Raw genomic sequence first — 27,273 nt, 5'->3', positions numbered from 1 at the left:
AACTCCAGGTCTGCAGATAGAACCACTGAAGATGCCGTGGGTCCATTTTCATTCATTTTTAACCTCCCAGCTCTGAGCTGTTCTTGGATCCTGCCTCTCCATTGAGTTCTTGAGCATGTGTCCATGGCCAAGAGCCAAAAGATGATCTTGTAATGAGGTACTTACAGGCAGAAAGTTTGGCAGTACCCATCTGGCCCTTTCTTTGCCCATTCTCCTTTGCTTTCAAGAACCCATTGCATACATAGTGTTCACAAAAAATCACGCTCGTGTTGAGCGCTTGCTCACTTCATTCTTCCACTTATAGTTTTCCTTCCCTCTGAAAAACATTGTTTCTTAACACCTTCAAGTGCAAAGGTACCTAGTTGTCAAGTCTTCCCTGGCTTCAAACAGAGGAGCTGAAAATCCTTAATATTCCCTTCTTTGAGCTCTCTTCCATGAACTCTCCTGCCCTTGTCATTATGCTCCCATTTATTGATGCCTGCCTTGTTTGCAGGCTTTTGTGCCCAGGAAAGGGGTGGAATGAATATTCCTTCTGGGTCAGAAGAGTCTGCTTGTTTGTCTGGGGAGGGAAGGATGCAAAATTAAAAATGAATTTGTGCTTTTCTGGTTGCTGGAGTGCTGCCTTTTGAAATATACTAAGCTTCACATCTCTTCCTTGGAGAAGATGCCTAATGCCTAACGACGACGCTGCTTCCCACTCGAGCCGCCTAATGCTCGATATGAAAGAGATTTACTTATTCTGAAGTGGGGCTCATTCAGTTCCATTTATATAATGGGCAGCTGAAAAAGCAACACTTCTTTTTTTTTTTTTTTTCTTCCTAGCAGACAATGTACTGCAGAGGATTCATTATTAATAATAAGATGCTAAACCTTGTCATTCTTGAAGGCCAGACGTGGCTGATTTCAGTGATTTATTCCTGTGCTATGACCTCCTCTTGCCACCAGCTGAGCCTATTTCACCGTTGATATTTGTGCTTAATATTTGCACTTTCTGCTTAATAACTGGGGGTCAAGCCCTGTCTCATCAGAGTCGGGTGTTCTTATGTTTTGAAATGGGGAAGGGGTTTGGTGGAGTTCAGGCACACCATCACTGCTTCATTAGTTAATACTCAGTGTTATTGCCCTACTGTCAAGAGGAAATTAAGGTGTGTGAAGAGCTGATGAGCCGTCACGTGGAAGAGGTGAGCTGGAGTAAGATTGAGGCATTCTGGCTTTGGAAAGATTGCTTTATTGTTTCATCCATCCTGTATGTGTTGGACCACGTCTGGCACAGGGTGAGACAGCCTGGGCATGGGGAGCTGGGGAAGGGAGCTCTCCTGGTTTCATCCTTTGGTCTTTGGATATCCTATGTGAAGGGGCTCTGAGTGAGCTGCAGCAGAACATGTGACCCTGATGGGTGCCCCAACTTGACTTTATGTCCTTTTGGTAGAAAATGTGGAAACCAGATGTGACCCAACAGTGCTATCTTGTTTAACTATTTAGATCCAGATGTTTCCAGCTTGTAGCAGTAATTTGCACTTGGGGTTATCCAAGAGCTAAATCCTGCAAGATGCTTACAGCCTTCGTATCCAGGAAGAGGAGCTGAAGCTACTTTAATCTTCTGTTCCATGACTTTCCTCAGTCAAACACCTCTTGCATCCCTTTGAACAAGAAGTTCTGTGTCCAAAGGAGACGTGAGTCTAAAAATCTCCTTTATGTAGCTAAGATTTTACTTCACTAACTGGGTGAGAAGATTGAAAAGCAAGAGGAAGGAGTGTTTTAAAAGTAGCGAGCATTTCAGGGTAAGTTCTTCTCAAGGGCCTTGCATCATGTTCTTTTTAAGACCACATGGATGGCTTTCTGTAAGGGATGCTTTTCCCTAGAGGCTGCACATGCCTTTCCTGCATTTTATTGGCGTGTGAACACTGAGCTCTGAAAGACTTGTATTAATTTTTCTAACTCCATTTGAAAAGCAAGCTGTTCTTCCAGCCTCCTGCAGAATCTGTGTGACAGGAGATGCTGCAGTCAGGCTGCCCTGATAATTGCATTTTTAATGTGAAAGACAGAACAGAGCTTAAAATTCGCATCCTTGACAGGCTCCGCAGGGACAAAAGGTAGTTAAAAAGCAACACCCCCCCCTTCCAAAAAAAAAAGGAAAAAGAAACAAGAAAACCCACATTACTTTTGACATTTGAAATTGGTCTGGGCAGAACATTAGGAAACAACATACTCTAGGGGACAGGATGATCTAATACGTCTGACTTTAAAGAAACAAGCTCCCGTGGAAACTTGTTTCTGTGCCTATTCCAAAGCACTCACTGCTGCCCTGGTTCCCCCCTGTACCAGCCCAGAGTAGTCAGCGAGTTCTGGTTAAACTCTTGTACCTGTGTGCATTGTCATGCAGTAGAAGCTTAGCTGGCATTGACTGTATCCTCTCTGCCTCTTTGAGTTTTTCACATTGCTGGGAGATTTGCTTTCATTAAATCCACCCATAGCAATGAAGCCCTGCATCTTCCTGACCTGAGGATAACCAAAGAACTTCCATCTTGAGCAGACCAAGTTGTGTTGACATTTGAGTTTGTATCTGGGATAAATGACTCAGCCTGTCTGTGAGCACACCAGGGCTATCAGCAGCACTTGGTCAATGGTTTCTTCTTGTTCTGGAGGCCTGTGAGTGACCATAGAATAGGCTCTTCCCTCTTTCCCAATGCTTGCTATGAAGTGGGTATTTCCAGCTTGCAAAACTATGGAGAAAGACGGAAAAGTGCTCTGTTAGGCTGTACAAGTATGAGGGGCAAGTTTTCTGTTCCCTATGCTCTTGGCAAGCCATTCTCAGATGTTAAGTTGGGGACTGGAGCTTGATGATCCTTGAGGTCCTTTCCAACCCAAGCCATTCTATGATTCTAAGTCTCAGAACTTATAGATGTAAAACCGCTCAACGGGTAGGAATAGGACACAGCAATCTTCTTGCCTTGCCATTTTTCAGGGGGAGCATAGGTGGTGCTTATATACAGAACTCACCATTTACTGCACTTATTTATGCACGTTTCTCATGGCCTGCGTGGATCTCAGCACACTTGCTGTAATCGTGATGTTAAACTGCACCTCCTCCTGACCTCTTTTCCATTTCCTTTCAAGTTGCAGAGCAGCTTAATTGTGTTACTGCTGATGCTCGTTGTTCTCCAGCTCACATCTTGTCCTTGCCTCCTCCACCGACCTGTGCCTCAATGGGGTGTCCTGCTTCCTCGGTTTTATTATTCATCTTTTCCTTTTTGTTGAGACTTTTAGGGCACAGGATTGTAAAATCGTAGGGCATGTGTTTGTGGGAGTGTCTGGGCGCTTCATGCTGGTGGGACTCTGTGCTTTGTGTCTTCTCTGCCATTCATTTCAAGGTGGAGCCTCAGAGATGAAGCCCTTGTCTAAAACTGACCTTCGGGAGTTGTAACTCTAAGTGCTGACCATAGGGAGGTACAGCTACTCCACAAATAAATCATTATAAATCATCCTTTACTCCAGCACTTCATTTGAGTTGATTGCAAAGTCACTTAAAGCGCGACAGAGTAAATAATGTCAGCGTTTATGAGGTTATGGCCCTCCAGGAAGATAAGCACTTATCTAGGGCCATGGAGAGCAGCTGGCTGTGAAGAGTTATGGCAAACTCAGATAGAAATATTGTGTTTGTAGGCTTTGGGGGACCATCCTTTGCACACAGGACAGTGGTATCTTCAGTTGTTCATCCCTTCTTCCTATAAGAACATAAGGGTTTGTGGTGATGCCATAGGGGAACATATGTGCCCGGGTGCTGAAGGCACGCCGTCAGCTTGTCAGCATGCAAGAATATCCGTATGGAAAAGGGTGCTTGTGGATATGGGGAACATTGTGACTGAAGTCAAAGCAGATGGGATGCACAGACTAAACCAGCCTGTCGAGTTTGTGCTTTATTAATTAGACGTGTTATCAAGAGTCATCTGTATTTTCTTCCCTTTTCCCTTTTCAAACCAGTTCTTCTGCTTCTTTGCCCGCCGAGTACTAATGAGGAGCAAGAGTTTGAGTCTGGAAGATTTGTATGGCAGTGCTTGTTTGTATCAGTGTGTATGAACACTGGAACCTGGGGTGAGAGCTCAGGGGAGCTCTGAGTTGCAGGCATTGTCAGACTTGAGCTGATGGTGTTGTCTCTGTAGCATCTTCCCCTACACGCCATCAGCTCCATGCAGTGGGGTGAGCTGTGTAAGTTGCTGTGGGATGTAGTATGTGTTAGAATCTTATGTGGATGGCTCCAGGTTGTGCCCTGTATCTCTGGGCATGGTCCTGGGCAACGCTGAGCTGAGCCTATCCCCACCCCCTTGAACCTCCCTGCAGGGATTTGTGGCCATGAATGGGATCCCCTTAAGCTTCCCTCGCAGCAGAGCTGCTCCAGACCCTGCAGCACCTTGGTGGCCCTGCACTGGGCTCTCTCCAGTATATTTAGGCCTCTAGTACTGAAAATGAATTGATTGACAAATAGGAGAGAAGTGGCAGTCCCATGGTCGATGTGACAGCTGGCTGTGATGCTTCACAGATCCCTTCCAGCAAGACAAGGGGTAGCTGTGTCCAGGCTCTTCCCTTGCACACACCTCTAACAATGTTCCCCTTGAAGTCTTTTCCCCAAGCACGCGTGCCTTTGTGCCTGCACAGCATCTCCCATGTTAATAGGATGTGGGTGGCTTCCATTGGTGAGTTAATTGGGTCCCTGGGTGCAGGGCTATTTCCTGCTGCTGTGTCTTTTAGTGTTTTTTTCTCTCTCTCTCTAAGGCTCTGCATCCACTTTAGGTGCTTTGCTGCAGGTGGAGATGCGTGATGCTTCATTATCTGCTGAGCCTGAAGGCAACAAAGGTTAAAGTCACAACTTACCCTCCAGGACTGCCTGCAGGCTGGGGGGCTCATGCTCAGAGTCACTTAAATTGCAGCACATTTATTGTGATTACTGTAAATGGAGCAGGAGCACTGTAACCCCCTTTACAAGCTTCATCCTTAGCTGGAAAAAAAACTGAGTTGGATGCTTCCTCCTCAGTTTGTTTCAGACCTGAGTAACTTTGCCTCTAACATGTGTTCGAGGCTGATTCTTGCATCTGAAAAGCAAGCAGCCTTGTTGCTAGGGGGAGGGAAAAGCTTCTGGAACGCTTATCTTCTGCAGTCCAAAACTGTAGATAACATTGAGTCACTGTTGAAAGCCTCAAAGCAAAACAGATGTTGGGTTTCTAGTGACTGAGTATTAAAGGTGCAAGATGAGCATCGCGTGTCTAGTTTTAACTGAAGTGTTTAATTTGTGGTTGGCAGCTTAAGACAAAGCATGAGCAAACAAGGTGCCAGGCAATAACAAGGGCCGAGGAGTATCTAAAATGAAACCTGTGAGGAGTCCTGAGAAAGAGGACCATCCCCAGGGCTTCCTTCCTGGATGGGTGCATTAACCTTGTGTACTTTGTGATGTAGAGACTTGCATGATTGGCTGCTTAGCATCAGGGCATCGGAAAGGACAGAAGGATCGTGGCATCTCCCAGCTCATGGGGACAGCCAAAGCCAGGGCTTCATCCTGCGGCTCTTGCAGAGCTTAGCTGCAAATACAGTTGGCTTTTGAGATCCCTTTTCTGATGTTGCCTTCCCCTGTAGGTTTTCTTGGGAGCTTATAATCTAAGCTTTTAATCTGTCATCCTACTTAAGGGTAGAGGAGCAGACATCAGCCCTTTTTGGCGCCTTATTTCACTTCATTCCTGTGTTTAATTGTTCTTAAGACTTTCTCTGCCAAAATCAGGAAGCTGCAAATTAAAGTAATTATTATAGTGATGGAAGCAGAGAGGCCACGGGGTTCCAAGCCTTTGTGCAGAGGAGTGAGTTGGGTCTGACCTGCTCTCCTGGGACACATTGGCCTTCAGGGGTTAATCTTTCTTCCAACTTGTTGCCCACAATTAATCCATTTGTGCTGGTGGGGTCAGTCTGTGTTAATACAAACGTAGGGGAGAAGAGGGCAGTGCCCCAGTGCTGGACCTTCCAATGGGCTCCTCTCCATTGGCCTCGAGCCTCTGCTCTCATAGCCCTGCCCTTGTGCATGGGTTGGGGTTATCCCAAGCCCAGTTTGACTGGGTTGAACTGGGAAAGACAGGTGACGTTGGTGGGAAGCGTTCAACTGACTGTATCAGATGCCCTCATTTGTATAAGGATGGGTTTGGGGCAACTTCTGGGCTATAGAGGCTGAAAAATCAAACCTTGTCCAGAAATATAGTGAAAACTCGTGGGTCGTTGAATGCTGGATGCTGCCCCACAAAGCCCTGTATCATGGGTGAGGTCTCATTGTGAAGTCATCGTGCCTTTTCCCCATGTATTTCTCTCTTGTTCTCATTAGTTTACCCACCCGTAATTGGGCTGTGATTTACCATCAGCTCTTTAGGGAAATCTGTCACGGTGCTGTATAATAGGGTAATAAAAGTGTAACTGCTTAGCTTTAATGTGTCAAAATTGCCCATTTAAAATAGAACATTGGAGCCATGAGATTCTGTGAAACAGCTAAGTCTTACGTGGGGAGGGAATATGGGTTAATGGACCACAGCTATAACTGGGGGAAAACCCTTCCAGTTTGGGTCTGAGGGAACGGTCTATCTGCCATGGTTAAATTGCTCAAGCATTGATCCTTTTTCCATAGCTGTTTTAAATAAGCCACTCCAAAAAGCTTTAGTGTTTCTGGTCTCATGTATCAGCTCAGGAATGGCGTAGGTATTTTTCCCCTGTACTCAAATCAGTGGTAGTTTTCTCACCTTCTTCCCTATGTTCTCTATGTGTAATATTTCCCCTGTTGTTGGAAATGATCGCTTCGTCCCATCCGAGAGCAAATGCCAACTGCAGTTCTGTGTTACAGGGGAGCTGAGGTCTGCTAAATTGGCCGTATGCTGCAGGGCTGGGGCTGGGCACACGGGGCGTTAGTGGTGGCACCTGTTTGGGGATAGGATTTGTGGAAGGTGAAATACGAGGGGATTACTCCACATTGCTGGGAGGCTGCAGTCTGGTGATTTATACCGCAGGCACTCCCTCTGAAGTCAATGAGATTTGCAAAGCGTGTAAATCACTGTGGAATTTGGCATTTTCCTAGGAAAACAGGGAATAGTTTTGTTTTTTTTTTTGCTTGCATATAAATTACTTGTAATAAGACTCTGCAGACAACGACTGATCCTTCTAATCTCACCGTTGCTCTTTGCAGTCCCAAAGTTACCCTTTTTCTCCTCTCATTTTAAATCAATCATATATGAAATCAATATAAAAACAGCAGAGGTGTTTTAGCTGTCTCAGACCAACCCGGCCTCGTCACAACGCAGTTGGTGTTGGTTTGGTGTTGAGATGTGTGGGAAGCGTGGTGAGCCCTGGTTTAAAATGAAACCTTTAAACTGAGAAGAGCTCCACACAGAAACTGAATGCATGTAGAACTGAATGGCTGAGAAAATAGCCAGGTCTCATTAAACTCGTTGCCAAGGGAATAATCCACTTGTCTCTTCCACCAGCTCAGTGGAATCGTTTTTGTTTTCATTCCTCCTTACTAACATGCTCACGGCTCCAGAAGAGCCACTCGCCTGCTCCTTCGGATTGGAGATCAGCTCTCACACACCTTGTCCTACAGACCCCTCTCCATCTGCACAGCCCTCCTTTGGATGCTGTCTAATAGTTTGATGCCCATATATTGTGGTGCCCAACCTGCATGAGGCTATGCCAGCAGAGAGTACCACTGTGTTGCCACCCAAGAATCACAGTGACCGAACTGCTCACAGTCTCATGAATCCAATGCATCTTGCATTGCACAGCCTACTTTATGTCCACCTTTAGAGATGTGAAACATGGATACAAAGGTGCTCACTGTAAACACACTGCAAGAGAAGTGTCCAGAAGGCACCTTCCTCTGTGCCAGCCCTGCAAAAGGGCTCAGGTTGCTCTCAAAGGTTGCTCTCCTTTTCTCCCAGGTGCTGCCTGGCCCAGCAGAAGGTCCCACTGCTGCTCCCAAGCCCTACCTTGTCTAGAGAAGACAAAACTAAGTTGTGTTTAGGGTTAAGTGGAGTGGTTTGGGATGCAAAATCGGGTGTGGCTGGAGATTTCTTCAGCATTAGGCCAAGTGATGTATGTCCTTTGTTGTTCTGTCTGTAAAACAGAGCACTTCAGGACTAATTTTTCATTTGTTAAGCTTCTGGTTTATCAGTTGAGTGGATAACATTGGGCTACACCCCCAAATGGTCTTTAGTACTTCTTACTCTCCCTGGCTTCTGCAGTATGGTGCACCTCCAGATGTACTTAATATATAATTATTAAGATTGGAAGATACGGTCATGTAAGATCACCAAGCCCAACCTATTCCACCATGCCCACCGACCACTTCCCTCAGTGCCACATCTCCATGGTTCTTGAACACCTCCAGGGATGGTGACCCCACCTCTCCCTGGACAGCTATGCCAGTGCCTGCCTGCTCTTTTGGAGTACAAATGTTTCCTAATATCCAACCTGAACCTCCTCTGGTGCAATGTAAGGCCTTTACCTCTTGTTTGTAATGCAAGAGCTCTGTGGATTTATTTCATAGAATCATGGAGTCAGAGAATGGCCTAGGTAATTACTCATTACTCATGAATGCCATCATGGAATCTCTACTGGGATGCCAGCAGAGAGAGACAGTCTGGAAGTCACCTTCCACTGGAACATGCAGCTGGACACCTTGGGCACTTTGTTATTTCTTATACGTGCAGGATCTGTTGTATGAGACAGCCCCCATCATTCACAATGAAGTTGAAACCTTTGGGGGCAATAGAAAAAACATGATTTGCTTGAAGTGGCTGATCTGTGAGAGCTGGCTTGTTCAGCTTGGCACAAGCCAGTAACCAGGTGTTTTTATCTTCCAGGGCGCTTCGAGGATAATCATCAGCCTTAATAAGGATTGATTGCATACTGCCCATCATCGTCCTGATTGGATACCAAGCAGAAGAGCTTTGGCCATTGCACTGAGGAGGTGAACAGTTGGATGAGCGTCCCTGTTAAGGTACAGTGTGAACATGACTGCGGTGCTTTGAATGTGAAGCTGGGGCTGCTGGAGCACAACATCAGCCTTTGGAGGTGCAGAGTTTGCAGCAGTCTCATGGATTCACACCTCACAGCCTTGCAGCAGCCATTCTGTTTTCCTCAAGTTTGATCATGACGAACTAAGCTTTCTGAGGCTTTGATTTGATGCAAACCTTCATGAGTCCAGTGTTTTCCTTGAACGAATCTGTCATTTTTGGAACTTTTAGTTCATGTTGCAAGTTGTACAGAGTTGGATGTTAATATTTACTCTGTTTTGAAAAGGGTTTTTCATAAGGCTATTTTTTTTCCTTGGTTGTACAAACGAGCATTAGGTTGAAATTACTTGGGCACAGGTGTTGCATAATTCTGGTGTGAATGGGTTTGTTAAGGAGGAAGAGAGGAAAAAAGAACAGAGCCTTTTTGATGAAAGAAGGGTTATGAAGTAAGAAGGAAGGTCATGAAATAAGAAGCAATGTTACTCAGTGTGATAGTGAGTTAAAATCCAGCATCCAGCAGGGAGGTTGCGGCCAGTTCTTGTAATTGAAGCTCTTCTAGGATTGTACTGCAAATTGAGATGCATGTTTGAAATCAGGAGATTTTTATATAAATGGGGTTTTTGCAAAGCATTTTTTGTCGCTGTGGCTTTTATGTATGCAGATTCACACTGTCTAGAGATGAAGTTTGTGTACGTGGTTTGGTATTTCCTTATAACTTTCACATAGGTTCCTGTTGACACTGCAGGCTTCACAAACTTGACCAATTTATGGTTTCATGCAGAAATTCCTTGAATTCTTTTGCAAACCTGGTGTGATAACCTCTGTTCCAGACTGAAGTGACTTGTAGCTTTCATGGGTGACTAAATGCTTCTCTTTGAATCTGTGGGATGCTTAGCAGTGTGTTCCAGTTCTATCTCTGTGTGTGTGTGCGAATATGCTCAAATGAATTTCATACTGTGTTTTACTACGTGTATTTTCTGTTCTTCTTGGCTCCCACTGGGCTCGTTCTGCTGTTGTAGGTACTGTGAGCTGTTAGACTGAGCACAGCAATGGATGCTGTTACTGTGTCATACAGATGCCCTGGTCTTCTTGACTCTCATGGACTACTGGAAAGGAGCATTGGGCTGAATGGCTTTTCACTCTGTGGCTGTGCAATAGCCATTGCCAGCTGGCAGTGTTATAGCACCATTTAACGGGTTGTATTTTAGTGTTTCACCACACAGCACCTTGATTACAAAGCATTCCATTTTGGATTTTATGTACTGCAGGAAGAATACCAAAAGGAATCCTGTAGGTGTATCTCTAGTCTTCTTGGGCATTGTTTTCTCTGGTCACATTTGCTTGTCACAGGCTACTTTTTTCAGCAATGGCATTCATATATTCCTGCTCAGATTTACCACAGGGTATAGCAGAGGCAAACCTAGGGAGTCTGCATTTGCAGTGTGCAGGTAATAAATTTCAAAGCTTAGTTTTTAAAACCTCATTGGTTTTTCTCATCGGAAACCTTGGGATCCCGAGTGTCTCAGTGCTCTCAGGTTGGACAGCTCCTCTGAGTAGAGATCTTAAGGGTCTCGTGGTTTCTAAAGTAACAGCACTCTCAGAAAAATAGTGATAGGATGAGAGGCAGTAGCCTCAAGTTATGCCAGAGGAAGGGCAGGCTGGATATTAGGAAGCATGTCATCTAAAGAGTGGTCAGGCATTGGCATGGCTGCCTGGGGAGTAACAGAGTCACCATCCCTGGAGGTGTTCAGGAGCTGTGGAGGTGTGGCACTAAGGGACATGGTCACTGGGAATGGTAGGGATGGGCTGGGGTCAGACTTGGTGATCCTAGAGATCTTTTCCAACCTTAGTGATTCTGTGATTCTTTGAATACTGCTGTTTTTTTAACACTCATCCTGTCTTGAGCTGCAGCATCCCATCACAGGGTGTTATTGAGGGGTGAAACTTGCTTGCTCCTGCTGGATCCCCAGGGTTTGGTGCCTATCCCACTCTAATCTGGACAGGAAAGTTTCACCCAGCCACTCCTGGGTTTGCACAGCTTTTTTCCAAAGGAATGGCTTCTCTGATCCCATCGAGGTAGGAAGGAAGCACTGTGGGAGCTGCACAGAGCTGGCCAGGAAGCCCAGTGTTTTCTGGGGCATGGCTGGGCTCAGCTTGGTGCCCAGTCCTTCAGCAACCAGACTTTCACAAATAGCCGTGTTTAGAGAAATGCAACACATTGTTCAAAAGCAATGTGGTATTTCAGTGTCAGGCTAGCAGAAAGGATGATTCCTGCAGAATCCACGGAGAAGCCAAGCTGCAGGTCAGGAGCTGCATTGTTGCCAACAGAGCTTTCTTGGAAACTCTTCCATGTTTAGCAGAGTTGGAGGTCTCAAGTTGAACTCGAGGTGATAAACCATGGAGGTTTTGGCAGGGCAGCATGTTTGGATGCTTGGTTCTTGCCCTTTCTGGCTTGGGTATATAGGTGAACCCCTGCCTGGGCTGGCTTAGAAACTTCTGTCCAAGTTTGTATCAAGCAGTTTTCCACTGAAAAGGAAGTTCTTTAAGACCAAAACATCTTGGTGTTGTTTTTTTTTATCATCATTTTATCACCTTTGAAATCCCCATGAGAGCAGCTTGTCAGAATACACTGGGGAATGTGGAGCGCTGAGCCTAACTGAGCTTGAATGCTCCATTGATTTGAGCTCATCTGTATCAGCGAGATACAATGGGAGCAAAAATCTTTTATCAGTGACTACACGGGGTTAAGAAGGAAGATTTCCCTAAGGTTCTTTGCCACATTTTGTTCTCTGAGGAGGCCCTGAGAAAAGCAGCTGCACTGAGAAGTTGGTAACTGCAGGCAAGTAGCTGCACGTGCCAGTGTGCATACCCACATGCACCTACCCAGTGCTCTCCCAAATAGCCTACAACCTGAGAAAATGGAGATAAAATCAAAAGACAACTGATGTTAATTATGTTTTCAAGGCAGTTGGGGGATTTGCATCCTCCCAGTGAGGTTTCTCCTTGCAGCCCTCCTAGTGCAATTTGGTGCTGGGTGTGGGAGGAAGGCTTGCTGGCTGTGGCCGTCACCTATTGTTGGGGTCAGATGATGACAGCTTCTGTGTTTTGGATAACACAGATGTTACCACCAAAACACATTTATCTTTCCTTGTTGCAAACGCTTCTTCATGTCCCATGCTGGATGTGTCCTGTCATGGTGGAGGTAACCTACCCCTGCTCTTCAAACTGCACAGCACACATTTGGATTCAATAGAAGTTTTGGCTTTAGATTCAACCATTCTGAAACACAACTGAACTTTTCCTTCCACCCACACTCTTTTCCCTTTGTTTTCATCCTCACCAAAATCTGGCCTGCCTTTTGGGTTTTGGACAATGGTGAGGTTGCCAGCCCAACTTTGCGTGCTGAATGAGCTCCTCAGAAGCAAGGAAGAAGGCAATTCAGAGAAGTCTTGGCTGTCCCTTTCCTTTATGGAGGAATAGTTAGGCAGCCAAGCTGACAAAGACCAGATGTTAGATGCCTGGAGTTTACAGGTAAGCCAGTGTGGATTAACCATATTAGAAACCAGTCTGTTGTGATGGTTAAATGACCTGGGTTTTGTGATGTGAGCTGGGGAAACAAACAGAACAGCCTTGTGTAAGGACCCAAAATCAGAGAGACCTCAACATATGGACATGAAAACCTGTATGGGACAGTTCTTCTTACCATGCCCCTCTGTGTTAGAGTGATCTTAGGCCAAAAACTGGCTTCAGATTTTTTTCTGATCTACCTTTTATTGCCTACAGACACATTATAACAGTACCATCAAATGTGTTATTGTGCTGAAACTGCTCTGCATGTCTTTGATTCGGAATAGATGACCTTTATAGATCTCTTCCAACTCAAATGATGCTATGATCCTCTGGTGCATCTGAGGAAATAATACTTCACCGGTAGATATTAGTTAGAGGATAACAGAAGCTTGGTTTATATCCCTTAAGATAGATGATCTTCCTTCAAATAATCATGACTAGACCAAGTCAGTGCCTTATAGCAAATATCAAGGGGATAAAAAAAGCCTTTGGAATGGTCTTTCTCTCAGTCTTTGCTCGGGTTCTATAGCCAGTCATGCCAAGGACGCTTTGTGGAAAGGTGAGATGCAGGAACTGATATGACTTCCCCAGGGATGAGAAACTTCTAGAGCTGAGACCCAAACACTAATCACTTTAATTCCAGATAAGCGCTTTGCCATGAGATAATTATTCTGTTTGATTAATCCATGAAATGCCTGTAAAGCCGGAATGCTGTGTACACATTGAGGAAACCAACTACTCCTCTGAGCATCTAAGAGCCATTTGCTGTCCCCAACACCTTTCTGCCCTTTGAATAGGAGTACATGCACCCTGGCCTGATTCTCATCTGACCATCAAGGCTGAAAAGCTCCATGTATTGCTTGTTATTCATTATTCTCACCTAACAGTGAATAAAGTTGCATTTGTTAAGCTTAGTTTCCAGGAGTGCTAACAGAAGACAGCCTGCATTTACCCTTCTGTCCCAAGGAGCCTTAGGAACCATCAAGCAATCGCAGCCGCATTCAGAGAACATCAAAGTCTTCGAATTTTGCAAGTGCTGTGAAAATTGAGAAGCAGGGAGGTTGAGTGGAGAGATCAGAGAGCTTCCCAGGTTTGGTGGTGTTCTGTAGTGTAGATTGGCTTCTTCCCTGCTGCTGGGTAATCCACGTCTGTAGGATGACACCAACTTCCCACTTGAGGTCACGAAGTCACCAACACCATGTAAGGGATACTGGGCAATCATTTTGCCCCTCTGCTGCTTTAAACTCTTAGGGAATGTACGGTTGGCTTCTTTGTTCGTTGGGAGGCACATGCTGCCTCTTTTACAGACATTAGCAGATTTACTGCCAGCATCTCGCAAACTTGAAACGCCGTAAATGCTGTCAGTGCCCCACGGCTGGAGACCCTCAAGTATCTAATGCACCACGCTGCAAGCTGTGAAATTGAAAATTCAGCGCGACTTGAATGCTTTTAGGTGGTAAGCAGCAGAACTAATGAAGCTCAGCATGCTAATGAGGGAGGTATTTATCGTCAAGTGCAGTGCTGCTAGGGAGCAGGCAGCGTTCAGCTTCACCCTTGGAACCCTTCTGGGAGGCTTGCAAGCGAGCTGCATTGCAGCAGAAGGAGCGTTGCCAGCAGCGGGTCCTCCAGAGGGAATCCTGGTTCAAACTCAACCAGAGGAGCTCCACGGAAATGGCCCAGAAAATAAAATCCTGTGTATAATTTATAAAAGAGCTTAAGGAAGGAAAGAGGAGTGTTGATGTGGAACTGATTGTTCTTGCTGGGTAGAAAATGAAGATGAAACTGAGAAGAGACCCGAGGCAGTGGTTTGCCCCTGGGATAAGAGAGATGCTAACAGCTTATACAGTAGCAATTGGGAGTATCCAAAAATATTGGCAATTCCACGTTGAAGGACTCCTTCCTTCTCCAGTGCTGCTCATGGGATTCACTGTCATCCCTTAACTTTAATTGGAAAATGTCCATCTGAGTGAACATGTTGCTTTTAACCTTCTCTGCACTCAGATGAGAAGCGTTTAGAGCTAGAAGCTGGCGTTACTGTCTGACAGGAGGAGGTTTCGCTGCGAGGAAAGGCTCTTTTCTAAAGGCAGGACTCGAGAAATACGCTGGCTTTTATTTTTGTTTTTATTTCTTTCAGTCTTTGCATCACTAGGGGCTCTCTGGGAGGGAGGAACCATTTACACTCTTCGTATTTGTCATCCGGGAGGCTTAAATTCAAAGGAGAGGGGATTACTTGGGAGAATTTTGCTTGCGAGGATGGCTGTCAGTGGGACAAAGCTCCCGTCCGAGAGGGTGTGGTGGCTTCTGTGGCTTTGTATTAATCACCACCAGCCCCAGGAGGCAGGGTTAAGGTTGGCAAGCCTCAGCCTTGTGTGGTCTGACAGCTGAATGACACGGAGCCGAGATGGACTCCTGAGCCTCTGTCTAAATAGAGTAGGGCTGCCGATGGTTTCAGTTTAGATACCTTTAGCAGTGAGATGCGCATCCCACAAACCAACACGGACAAATTCTGCTTCGGTTGCTTTGCATCTCCACATCTAGCTTGGGATGAGCTTAATTTGTTCCCAGCAAGAACACGAAATTCCTGCTGAACCGCATGGTGCAGAACTCAGAGCCACGCGTTGACGTGGCGTTGGTTGGGAACACGGAGAGTTAGAAGAGCGTGGTGGGAAATCACAGCAACCAATGCCTGTTGGCAGCCAGCAGCCAAACCTGAGTCCACTGTGAGCACAAGGCTCTACAATTATAGCAGCTTTCCCAGGTCAGGAAACGAATGCTGTGACTGCTGTATTCCTGTGTGTGATATTTATGACACACAATGTTATCTTTGTAATTGTTACGTCTGCTTTTATGTAGTGCAATTAGGGTGGAGCTGAGGTTAATGCTAATGTTAATCGTTTTTGTGTTCCTAATTTAGGCTCCAAATGCTTTCCTTCAGCAGAGATTGAGTAAGAAAAATTATTCATGCTATTGTCCTGCTGTCACATCTGTGATGCAGAGAGATGGCGGCTGAAATCACCCTGATGCTGGGTTTGCCCACTCTAAAGATCCTGCACGTGAGCTCTGGAGTGCTCTCCTGCTTGAACCATGCTGGAAAGTCCTCTGGGTCTTAATAGGAGCTTAATAGGATCCATAATAGGATGGGGCTGCTGTGAAACCAAGCCCTGTGCTTCAAGAGGCGTCCATCTGGATGGGCTTCAACCCAGCTGAATTTCTGCTGGGGTACAGGAACTATTTGGTTCAGAGAAACTCACCTCTGAGGTGAGGTTACTGGTGTCCTCAGCTTCCTAATGAGTTGAAATATGTATTTTTGTACCAATTTAAAGTTCAAATCATACTGAGGACCAATCAGCTTGTTTTTCTTTCAGCGGCAACTTTGCAGCCATCTTCTTTGGCTGGTTGCAAAAGAAACGCATGCAGCCATTTTGCTGTTGGTCAAACTTTGTTTTTTCACATTGTGCTCCGTTCACAAATGAAAGACTTCTTTGCTGAGGACCATTTGCTTTTCCTGCAACCAAACCAAAGGGCGTGAATGGCTGTGCTCACGGAGCACCAGAGAGTTGGCTGAGTTATGAAAGAAACAACTTCTAAGAGAGCTCTTCGTTTTGTGCTTCCTCCATTCAGAGCTCCAAGCCTCTCACAAAACTGAGATGAGTCCCATGGGGCCAAAGCCATCCTGGGGTGGTGGTTTGAATGACTTAAGTATCTTTTTTTGGTCCGATTTGTGACTCGCTTTAATTTATTGCCTCCTCTGTAAACCACAGATATGTTTGTCGTTTGCAATTAGATGGCAGGGGGAAAAGGAAAAAAAAGGAAAAAAAAAGCTTTATTTGGATTTTTAATCCATTCTTTCTCCTTGCCTCGGCGTTTGGTGCAGTGAATTCTTTTCATGAGAGAACTGGGTTGAAACAGCTGCTCAAATGGGCACGTGAGAGACGGAGATGATGCAAGCTCGAGGGTAAAAATGAGTTTGATGTCTTTGTTGAGATTGATTCAAGGAATGTTTAGACGTCGTGTTGAGGGACATGGGTTAGTGAGAACCATTGGTGATAGGTGGATGGGTGGACCAGTTGAACCTGTAGGTCTTTTCCAACCTTGGTGATTCAATGATTCTAATGCAATTTTCAGCCATGTCTACGTTGCATTGAGTATTGTAAAGCTACCTTTTTTTATTTAACCCTATAAGCCCTCCTCCTATTTTATTTTAGTTTTTACATCTTAAATTTGACCTACAAGAGTTGAACTTTGGGTACTCTGCAACTACAGTAGGCATAGTGCACCCAAAGCTGAAGGTATCTACTCTACACCTAATATGGTACCAAATACACATAGAACAAGACTTCTTGTTTAGTTTTTCTAATGTAACTAATTGGAAATCATATGCCTGTGTCACAACTTTTCTGCTTTACTTAACCAAATGTGGTAGATCTGGTCTCAGAAGAAGTGGTTGGTATATACTGGCACTGAGTGCCCAGGAAAATATTGGAGTCACCATCTCTGGAGGTGTTAAGAACTGTGGAGATGTGGCACCGAGGGATATGGTCAGTGGGCATGGTGGGATGGGTTGGGGTTGGATATGGGGATCTTTGAGGCCTTCTTCAGCTTTAACAGTTGTACGATTGTATGTTCATTTTCAAAGCGGAGAGAAAATTGTGGTACAAATCCAAGTTAATATTTTAGTGACAAAATACTTCAAACAGATTCAGCGAGTGAGCTTTCACGTTGCAATTGGTCAGTCTCTCACCAGGGCAGGGAGCAGAGCATTACGTGGGTGGTTCTATAAGGTTATTCATTGTCCAAAGAAGGTGCAACCTGCCGCCTTCCCAAAAAGTTTTATTTCATAGAACTTTTGTTTTGATGACTTTCAGCTGCAGCGTTGGCTTGGCAATGATTTCAAGGGGATGCGGTGTCGGGGTGCCAGTCCTCCTGAGGTCTGTGGACACAGCGCTTGTAGTAATTGGGCTGCAAACAGTGGGAGAAGTGGGGTTGGTCATGGATATTTTATTGACCTTTAAGAATGTAGAACTGTGATTGCTTTCCTAGAGTTTGTGCAAAAAAATAATGCATGCCAATATTAACCACAGTGGAAATGGGAGAGGGTTTAGTGGGAGCAAACCAAGTTCTCTCTAGGCCATTATTATAGGAGTTTAATAATGTTTTTATTAGGAAAAGCATTGCTTGGGTTTCCTTATGTTTCCTACATTGCTGTCATCTGGAGCTGTTTGGGGCAGGCTGAGCATATAACATGCCTTATAACCCTTCTGCCTTATGCACGGGGCTGTCTGAGCTGGTGGGTGGCAACAAGCCCACAGCAGGGGATGGAACTGTATGGGCTTCAAGGTCCCTTCCAACCCAACCATTCTGTGATTCTACAACTCTGTGAAGCTGTCGGTGTTTCTGATGCCCTTAGATGTTCTCATCCTCTGATGTTTAAAGGGTTCAGTGCTGTGTCTAGCGAAGGACTTCAGGACTGAAATCTGCAGGTCTCTTAGCAGTGCTGGCTTTCTGGTAGGAACAGAGTTAATCACCGTGATGTATCGAAAGGAATAGTGAAAGTCTTTACTCGTAAAACAGGAGTGAAAAATGAATCAATTTGATTTATGCAACAGCATGATGGTATTGCTGGAAAAAAAAACCATGCGGACCTCAAAGATAATGGGAGCAGCACTGGGTTATATTTAAACAAACTTTGCTGATGCCTTTTTTCTATCAGATAGGGAGAATTGCGTGGGAAGAAATAGTGGTAGAATCTGCGCTCCTCTATCAAGAAATCCTTTAATAGGTTTCACCAAATATTTTCACAGTGAATTGAGATTGCGGAGGAGATAAGATGATAGGGCTTAAAAAACGCCCCGAGGTTCCCATGTGAGGGATGGCAAACGCGGTGTTATCAGAAGATGATGTGATACATGCAGGATTAATGCCTGGCTGTTTGCTTATGGGAAGCAGAGCCATGAGATGGAAGAGGTAGGGATGCCAACACTGGGAGGAGCGTTGGTGTGCGGCAATGAGAAGCTGCTTCCTGAGCAGTGATGGGATGGGTTCCATCAGTGCTTCAGGTTGGAGTTGTATGGGGGGCTGTGGATGCCCCATCCCTGCAGGCATTCAAGGCCAGGCTGGATGTGGCTCTGGGCAGCCTGGGCTGCTGGTTGGCGACCCTGCACATAGCAGGGGGTTGAAACCAGATGATCATTGTGGTCCTTTTGAACCCAGGCCATTCGATGATTCTGTGGGAGCACCGTCCTTCCTATCGCTGATTGCATTCCTCTTTTTGTTGGGTGATATTTATTGTTTCACTTGGCTTATAACTTCCTTGTCGGCGCACGGGGGTGTGGGAGGGGGAAGGAAGTGACAACTTGCTTTCTTTGCAGGATAGTTTGAAGAACTGCAGATGAAAGGCTTGATGTAAGAGCCGGGTGTTAGTGGAAGCAATAGAAATAAAGGCACTTTCAGAAGCAGTTCCTGCAGGTACAGTGGGTGAAGTAACCTGAAACACAGCACTCGGGGTGCAGCAGAGGAGCACACAGGAAGATTGCAACCCATCCAGTTTTGCTTTGTAGCATCACACACCGCGTTGAAGAACCTGATGCTTTTCCCTTTGGGGTTTGCAGTGATGGTGCGGCGCTCCTGAGCTCTTGTGAGGAATGGTGGGAGCTGCAGGTTTGCTTTGTTTGCACAATCACAAAGCCCTGCTTCCCCTGTAGCACAGCAGGAAGCCGGCTGCTTGGTGGCAGGGCCAGCCCTGTTTTCTTGACAGCGCTCTGACAAAGCCGTGTCCACACCAAGTCCTGCTGGGCTCCATCGCCCCAAAGCACTCCCAGATTCCTCCCAAAGCAAGCCAAAGCTTTCTTACCTCACCCCGAGCCTTGGATTGTTTTTTCCCCATTACACCAAAATAATAATTAAAAAAAACACAAAAAACTCAGCCCTTTTCTGCCTCTTTCAGTACTGTTATATAAAACGTTACTGTCACACCCACCGGCTTCCTTTTCGGTTCTGCCCGGCTGAGCTCGGGGTGCCTTCAATGAAGTATTTTGTGCTGGGACGTGGCAGCAGCTGGCTTTCCTACTGACACGACCAGACTCTCAATGTGACATTCAGGGCTTTAAAACACTGCAAACAGCTTTCCGACAAATAGCTGGTGTTGTTCAAAGAGCGGCATAAATAATCAAGAGGATTTTTCTTTTCTTCTTTTTTTTTTTACAGTCTCTGAGGGCTTTGCCTGCAGGGCAGCAGCCTGTTTGCATTGACAGCGCTGCAAGAGTGATGTTTCCTGGGGGGGGGAATGTGAGAGTCATAGAATCATAGAATGGCTTGGATTGGGAGGGACTTCAAGGATCATGAAGCTCCAACCCCGTACTGCATGCAGGGCCACCAACCTCCCCATTTCATACCAGCCCAGGCTGCCCAGTGCCCCATCCAACCTGACCTTGAACACCTCCAGGGATGGATGGGGCATCCACAGCCTCTCTGGGCAGCTGTTCCAGCACCTCACCACTCTCAGAGTAAAGAAAAAGGGTGAAATCAAAAGGAGGGGGCTTCATGTCGTGATCTGGATGGTGTCTCTTAGATTGTGAAATCAGATTTTTGAGTGTTTATGGCATCACAGGCTGGCTTTATGGCATAAGCTTTAACTGATCAGTGGATGCTTTGAAAGGTTGGGTCTTTGGGCAGTGGACTTGGTGGTTGTGGGTGGATGGTTGGTCTGGATGATCTCCATAGTCTTTGATTCTAGAACAGGTAAGATGGTCAGTGGGCACCTTTGGGGGCTCTTCAGCCAACCTCAGGATCATGTTGCTCAGGACTTTATCCATTTGGGTCCTGAGAACCTCCAAGGTTGAACAACCTTTCAGGGCAACCTGTTTTCCTCCTTCACCAAACTAATGCTGGTAAGGTTTCTCCCCATAGTTTGGGTGTCTGATAGCCCTCTGTGTGGAAACAACAGGCTGGTTAGATGAGGGGTGAATAGGAAAAACATTTTTCTAAGACTTCCTTCCTTCTTGTCTTGCCATGCATTCCTGCTGGTGCTCATAACAGTGATACGATGCTGCTGCTGTGATGCCAGCATCCTCTGTCAGTGAGACATTTCTTGGTGCTGTGCCCTGAATGGGGGACAGAGAATTGCTGCTTTTATTATTTCCAGCACTATTTGAAGTATTTTAACACAATTTAGGGTATTTTTCTCTTCTTCCTTGTAATTTAATAAAAAAAGTCAGGAACATCAGCATCAGAGCAGCAGATTTCTTGGCAATTTCACCAATATTATGGCTGTGATAAACTATAATACATTCATTTTGCATACTGAATGTGTACACAGAGGATAGAGCATTTGTGCTTCGTTTTGACTCAGATCAACTCCAGCCTCATCTATTGAAATTACTTCTTCCTCCAAACAGGCTTAAATACTTATAAAAAGAGAAACCACTCCAGAATGAAGCTTAAACTGGAAAGGGAGTGCACGGTGGCTGCGGCCGTGCCACACTCAGCCTGATGCGTGCCGTGGGTACAAATGAGGCTGGTGGTTTTGTCCTGCTGATGGATTAGGCACAGTTGCTACTGGTTACCTACACAGCTTATGTCTGCAGGGCTCTGCTTTTCAGCTTTCCCTCCCCGAAAGCATTGCTGGGGCTGGGAACTGGATGGGGTGTCACTGAGAGCTTCCGCGTTGTGCTCGGCCTTTAATGTCACTTATGGGGCAGTTCTGCAGTTACGCACCCCAAGAGGGTTTGGGTTTGGAGTGGAGCTGGGGGTTGGACTCAGTGATCCTTGCAGATAGGAAAGGGCAGGATGACACCCACCACCTGTTGTCTCGGTGCTCAGGTTGGTTCCCCCTTGAAAACAGCCCAAGGATGGAAGCTCCCGCATCTCACCCACAGCTTCTGATGAAAGCAGTGTTGATGACCCGGCTCCAGCCTTGCCATATGATGGAAGATGCACTCAGCTTTTATCCATCCTGCCAGTGTTGCCAGGTGAGGTGCTGGCACAGGCTGCCCAGAGAAGCTGTGAGTGCCCCATCCCCAGGGATGCTCAATGTCAGGCTGGTTGGGCCCAGGACAGCCTGACCTGGTGCCCTATCTAATGGTTAGCAACCATACCCACAGCAAGGGGGTTGAAACTAGATGAACCTTAAGATCCCTTCCAACCTCAGCCATTCTATGATTCCATATGATTTCTTTGTCCTTGAGTGTAGAGCTAGAGAGCAAGCACCACTCCCTTGCTTTGCTTTAGGCAACCACATGCTCCTCATCCCCCTCTGCTGCCAGAGATATCCACAGCCCTTCCTCAGTGCTGATCTCCAGCTCTGCACTACGCTGGGGATCGTTTCTTAAGCCACCTTGTGCAATACGGAGCGTGATCCCACATGCATTTTGTGAAAGCAGAAGAGGATTTTGTGTGTTGCACTGGAAAATCAAAGCCGTGTTTTGGGGGAACTTGTGGTCTGACGATCCAGTCGGACGAGCTCAGCTTTCCCTGCTATTTAAATATACTCTCCCAGAATTATAATGGTGCCTGGCTCCATGGCTATGGTTTAACTCTTTAGGAGCGTGCAGGGTTTCCCTGCTACCAACCTGTTTTCCTGTAGGCAAAGCCTTCATTCAAATGGACAAGAACAGCGAGAGAAGAGGAGCAGATCAGGGAAAACAAAGTGTGTTTCTTTGTTAATGCTGCTGGCCAGCAGTGCATCCAGAATAAGGAACCCAGTCTCCTTTTTCCCATGCTTGGAGCACACCGAGGAGGTGGGAAAATGGATTTCTTTTTGCCTTAGGAACGTAAGGGTTTTGTTGCAGCTGCTGGTCCTGGCAGCCAGGGCACATCTATGCACTGAACAAGCTCCTGCCCTTGCAGATGTATCCCACTGCCCAGCCTTGGTGAGCATCTCATGCCTGACCATCCATCATATGATCTGCAGAAGCAAATTTCATTTCCTCAGTGCCTAATAAATGCAGGGGGGATAAAAAAGAAGCACATTTAGCCCAGTTCCAGTGCTGCGTCAGGGGAACCTGATGGTGTTCCTGTTTAATCCTTCACCCTCATGCCTCCCACGTGTTCATCTCCAGGAGGGCCTCCAGGTGGGTTTGTGTTATACAGGCTATGGAATTTAGGTGGTTGAATGTCTTCTCACCTCTTAAATACCCACTAGTGTGGTTATAGAGATGGCTGCTTGCTCATAGGGGTTTTGTTACAGTTGCTGGTCCTGGCGGCTTGGACACGTCTATGCACTGGATGAGCTCCTGCTGAGATCATAGAATCATAGAAACATAGAATAGAGTGAGTTGGAAGGGACCTGTAAGATCAGTTCCAACCCCTCTGTTATAGGCAAGGACGCTGAACAAACCATAGCAGCTAAGATGGGACACCCAGGTGAGGAGGTTTAAGCAGTCCTGGCTGGAGCCTCGCTTTCATTTGGGGGAAAGACGTTAGTGAATTTGAACTAAAAATATCTGATTTTAAATAAAAAAAACCTAACACATCCCAACCAAAAGCAGCACTTTTTACTTATAAACAAGGAGTGCAAAGATACAGAGAGGATCTCCAGAGAAGCAAGGAGCTTCTGCAGACCCTGCACCAATGAAACAAAGCAGACACCCCTGAACAAAACCAAGCTCTCCTTCGTTTGGTCATCTTAAGGCTGCAGGGGATTATGGTGATGGATTACAGTGAAGCCCTGCAGCTGCGTGCAACATCTGGCACCACAGTCCGGTCGTAGATTTTCCATCCACAGGGAGGTTTTGTCCATGACTTTTGACTTCAGTTTCCATCTCCAGGCTTAACACCGTGCATCCAAAGGTTACGGAATTCCCATGGTGCGACTCCTCGTGCTGCGTTGCAGGGACCTTGCTATCAGCATGATGAGTCCCATAGGTTTTGTCCTGCTGTCCTGCCAATAGCAGCATCTCTAGCAGAACTCTCACAGCTCGTCCAAAGTATCTGATCTGGGGTCTCCAGGCACTAACCCTATAGGCCCTTTGTAATGTTTTTTACCTCCTATAATGAGATGCCTGTTGCTTTCAAATCTGATGCACGTAAAGCTTTTGCGCTGTAATTCTCCTGATCCTCAGGTCCCTGAAGATCCAGCAGATATCCACGGTGATAGGTCTGTGTGTCTGCTCCAACTGAGTGACCTCCAGCCTAAAAACTGCAGCAGAAAGAATCACAGAGTCACTGAGGTTAGAAAAGAGAGCTCTAAGATCACCAAGTCCAGCCCCAACCCATCCCACCGTGCCCACTGGCCATGTCCCTCAGTGCCACATCTCCACTTGAACACCTCCAGGGATGGGAACTCCACCACTTTGGAGATAGTGATGGGGCATCCCCTACCACACTTGTGTTGTTTCAAGGCGGTTATAAATAAATGTAAGCAAACCCTTTTGTTGGCGGTGCCTTGTTTTATAAATAAAAAGTGTGTGAATTTACTCACCGACTTTGGACAGTGAATCTAACTTTGGTTTGTTTGGACAACGAATCTAAAAGTTGAGCTCGATGGTCAAACCCATAGGTGAAAATCTTCCATTACACATTGAGGTGGTTGAGTTCAAGTGCCAGGAGTGAAAACCCTTCTTTCTTTGCTGTGGATTATTCTGTAGTCTGATTTCAGCCTTCCTTTCATAGAGTCACAAAATGACCTGGGTTGAAAAGGACCACAGTGACCATCTGGTTTCAACCCCCTGCTATGTGCAGGGTTGCCAACCAGCAGCCCAGGCTGTCCAGAGCCACATCCAGCCTGGCCTTGAATGCCTGCAGGGATGGGGCATCCACAGCCTCCTTGGGCAACCTGTTCCAGAGCTGCCCAATGGGGAGCCCAGTTTAACGCCGATGACGGAGATGAAAGATCTTGCAGCACTGAACCCTTTGCCCAACAAAAGGTGCTGGGGAACGTTTATGGTGGCCATAAAGGACTCATTGCTCTTTGAGCATTGCCGACACGACGCAGCTCTGAACTTGTGACCCGGAGGAGCAAAGCACAATATCCCATCTACAACAATGCTGTATTTATATCTGAAGCTCAGAAATCCATCTGCACAGAGGAATGAAGAACATCCTATTGCCGTCTGAAGCTATAACCATTTTTAGAAATCTGGCTGGGGTTTGTTTCTTGCTGCAGCTTCCTGGAGGGCTGCTCCGTGTCCCGGCCCTGAGTTTGTATGTGAGAGGCTGCAGGAAATCGCCGCTGGAAGAGCTTCATCATATGGGTCTGCCTATAAAACAGAGTTTGGTGCAGCTCGAGGGGCTGGAATGGAGGGATAAGAAGGCGCAGATGTCAGTTTTGTTTGCTCCAAAACCTGGATGGCACCAAAGTCAGGAGCTGTACCACCATCCCCATTGCAGTCCATGCCCTCATTGTGCTGATGTCACCCCGAGCTGCTCCCAGTCAACCTGGAACGTGGATCTGTAAGAAGGACGACTGAGTCATGTGTTGTTTTTTTTTCCCTTCCTAAGTATTTATATTCGTTAAGGAAGTCTAAAGAGGAAGAGGAATTAAAAGGTTGCAAATGTTTTCCTAGGGCTGGACATGGGACTTTAGCTACTGCACTGTACATAACCCCTCGCACGATGCGTTCAGCAGCTCTCACACCCATGGCACAGAGCTCAGGGGTACTGTGCCATCCCCAAATGCATTCAGGTAGGATCACAGTTCCTTTGCATCCCTACTATCATCCACATTGGTCTATGTGCCCGTCAGAAGCCCTGAGCAACCTGATGCAGTAGTTGGCAGCCCTGCCCATGGCCGGGATGTGGAACTACATGATCTCTAAGGTCCCTTCCAACCCAAGAAATTGCAAGGGAACAATTCCTGTGTGCACACACAGATATGGCAAGGGAAGGAAAGCAGGGATGTTTGCCAAGGAAAACGATTTGTTAGGCAGAGTGTTTTCTTTACAGCTTTCTTTCACCTTTCGTTCCGGGTACGTCAGTGAGTTTTGAAGGTTGGGAGCCCTTCTGTTTTATCTCTGGGTGTGTCATTGCTGCAGACTCTTATCAGGTGCGTGGCAGTGAGCTAAGCCCTTCCAACAAAACCCTTGCACATAGGCCGGTGTGCTGCATGCTGGTTTAATGTGTTTGGTCAGGGCTCAGTGTCTGCACCGTTTTATTACAGGATGGAAGTCCCAGGGCAGCCGAGGACAGCTGAGTGGAGGATAGAAATGCAAGCAAGGATGTATGGGAGCATTGGCACCAAAGCAAAGTGTTCACTGCCTTGCTTAGGAGCGTAGTAAAGATTTACCTTCTGCAAGCTGCCAGCTTGTTCAGTTGTCAGGGAGGCAGCCAGATGCTTGCTTTCCTTTCGCCTGCTTGTTTAGCTTTGACATGCTTTTTGCTCAGATGAAAGGAGGAACATCAACAGGCGAAGCAGCAAGGAGCGCTGGTGCTTGCTGCTGTCATGCCTGCGTGGGGGTACTTCCAATGCACTGAATGTGCAGGTATAGTAAACATACCTTTTTTTTGTTGTTCGTTTAACAAGGAAGAAGATAACAATTGGATGCTGTCCCATTTCAGAGCAGCAATTGTTTGCTAGACTTGAATTACAGGAATTGCCACAGTGAGTCGGAGCGGCGGCTCGTGCCATTAAATGGCTGCATGCTCCAAGTTGGGCTCCATTTGAAGCAACTGCAGAAACTGTTTGTGGAACTCTTTAGCGGGATCTGCTGTGATAAGACAAGAGGAAATGGTTTCAAACTGGAGGAGGGGAGATTTAGATTGGATAAAAGGAGAAGGTTATTTACAATAAGGGTAGTAAAGCACTGGCACGGGTTGTTCAGAGCGGTGGTGGGTGCCCCATCCCTGCAGACACCTGAGGTCAGGCTGGATGTGGCTCTGAGCACCTGATAGAGCTGTGGGTGTCCCTGTTCATTGCAGGGTATGGGACCAGATGGCCTTTAAGGGTCCGTTCCAACTCAAACCATTCCGTGTTTCTATGATCCTTCATAGAGAGGTGGAGGTGAGTTTGCAGTAACTCATATCTATTCATGCTTCTGGGGTTTCTGATTAAGAATGGGGAAGAACAAAACCACAACTCAGCACATCATACTCAGTGAGCATGGTGGGGATGGGTTGATGACCAGACTTCATCTCAATGGTCTTTTCCAACATGATTCTGTGTATGGGTTGCCCCCAATTTTGGCATGCTGACCCCCCATCCTTTGAGTATTTCCAACCTCAATTCCACTTTCCATCTCTGCTTCATTTCTATTCCTACTTCTTTTGCCTTGGGTTGCTTTTGGTTCTCTGTGTCTGAGCACAGCAGCAATGGGCTCTTTGATCATCAGTCCTGCAGGATCTGGTGCTGTTTGCAGCCCGCGGGGTCCTGGGGGTATGCCCTGCCTCCCTGCTGCAGACGTGCAGCTTCTGGGTGCTCCGCAGAAACATCTTTTGATATCTTTAATATCAAAGGGGCAAAGAAATGCAAGAGTGCAACAGGACCGAGGCTGAGGGCGTTGAGCAACCTTTCACCTGGGCTGTGTTGGTATTTAAGCATTGCTGTTGTCTGAAAATCCATCATGTTTTTTTTGCACTCGGTGCTCTACAGAGCTCATTGTATTTGCTCTCACCTGCGGTGTGATAAGTGTTACCATATGCTTTGCCCAAACTTGATTATCTTTAGGGTTTTTTTTTTTAAGCACTTCTAGTGGTAACTTAGTGCTCAGTGCTCTTCTGCAGTGTGTTTTTGAGCCAGGCA

At 46.3% G+C, this 27,273-nt stretch overlaps 1 protein-coding gene across 1 annotated transcript in view; it reads left to right on the top strand.

The window, feature by feature from the left end:
- PTPRA (protein tyrosine phosphatase receptor type A) overlaps positions 1–27,273 on the top strand; it is an 87,064-nt gene that overhangs the window by 8,100 nt on the left and 51,691 nt on the right. The window contains exon 2 of the mRNA XM_072336851.1: positions 8,880–9,016. The gene's annotated coding sequence lies outside the window, so the exon portion shown is untranslated. The remainder of the gene's footprint in view (positions 1–8,879; positions 9,017–27,273) is intronic.

The sequence above is a fragment of the Excalfactoria chinensis genome, chromosome 4 (genome assembly GCF_039878825.1).
Source record: "Excalfactoria chinensis isolate bCotChi1 chromosome 4, bCotChi1.hap2, whole genome shotgun sequence".
Lineage (NCBI taxonomy): Eukaryota > Metazoa > Chordata > Aves > Galliformes > Phasianidae > Excalfactoria > Excalfactoria chinensis.
The sequence above is the reverse complement of the archived record's forward strand: the minus strand, read 5'-3'. Positions and strand labels throughout refer to the sequence as shown.